The following is a 1,041-nucleotide window of genomic DNA, read 5'->3' as shown; positions in this document are numbered from 1 at the left end:
AACCGGTCCAAATTGTATTCAAAATTTAAGTTTGGCCAATCCCTTTCGAATAGCGCCAACCGCGATGAAATCGATCAAACCGTTCAAAAGTTATGAGGTTTACATACATACACACACACAACATACAGACATAGTGACAACATCGCGGGAATCGTCAGGGAAGCTTCCTGTGACCTTAAAACGTCGAGATCCGATGAAAACTCGATTTTTGCAAAACGGGTAAACCAATAACTTCCTGATTTTCGAAAATCTTCGATTTTCTTAGCGGAAGTTAAAAAAGTTTTCTGAAATCTTAATCCTCTATTCTTTTCTCAAAGCGATAAAAATAAAATGAAACAATTCGAATAGCTTGTATACCAAAAGATTTCGACGAAGATGGAGTTTGAACCCACGCGTGCAGAGCACATTGGATTAGCAGTCCAACGCCTTAACCACTCTCGGCCACCTCGTCATACAGTATGTCAAGATCGAAATTTAGATAAAAGTGAATTTAATCATTACGATAAAAACTCGAGTGGCTCTCTTCAATAAAACATAGTGTGTGTGAGCAGTTAGAATATCAATCTTTACGAATATTGACTGTTATAAGTTGTGAGACGTCGCGCGCCCATGTGTATATGGATATTTGTGGTTTAATGTCGCAAAACCATCAACTGAGCTTTAACTTATAGATGGCTACGCATGGTGTGTATTATATATTACCAACAAGGACAGTAAACTAAAATTCCAAGGTTAAGCTTATCTCATATACGATGATCACTGTTCAGGGTATTTACATTCATTTCGAGTATTTATTTTCCAATAAAACTTGAACATTAAAAAAATGTGTGTAAATTTCTCACAACTTTTAAACGACTTGACCGGATCAAAACGGGGTATGTGGCATATGAAAGAGTTAATTGCTAATAGATTTCATGTACACAGAGACCAAAAATATTTTTACTTACTCCAAAACCAAATAGCTTCTTTTCAAGAAAATTAATGTTCTTGGCTTTAGACAAATAGACTGCAGCGCCACGCTTTAAAATGCCACCAAAAATT

The 1,041-nt window shown here is 36.0% G+C and overlaps 1 non-coding gene across 1 annotated transcript; it reads right to left on the bottom strand.

The window, feature by feature from the left end:
• Nucleotides 1–367: 367 nt before the first annotated feature.
• Nucleotides 368–451, bottom strand: Trnas-gcu. Its single transcript has one exon. It is a non-coding gene; the product is annotated as a tRNA-Ser (tRNA).
• Between the last annotated feature and the right edge of the window lie 590 nt (nucleotides 452–1,041).

Source organism: Cotesia glomerata, unplaced genomic scaffold (genome assembly GCF_020080835.1).
Source record: "Cotesia glomerata isolate CgM1 unplaced genomic scaffold, MPM_Cglom_v2.3 scaffold_546, whole genome shotgun sequence".
Classification (NCBI taxonomy): domain Eukaryota; kingdom Metazoa; phylum Arthropoda; class Insecta; order Hymenoptera; family Braconidae; genus Cotesia; species Cotesia glomerata.
Note: the sequence above shows the minus strand (reverse complement) of the source record. Positions and strands in the feature narration are given on the sequence as shown.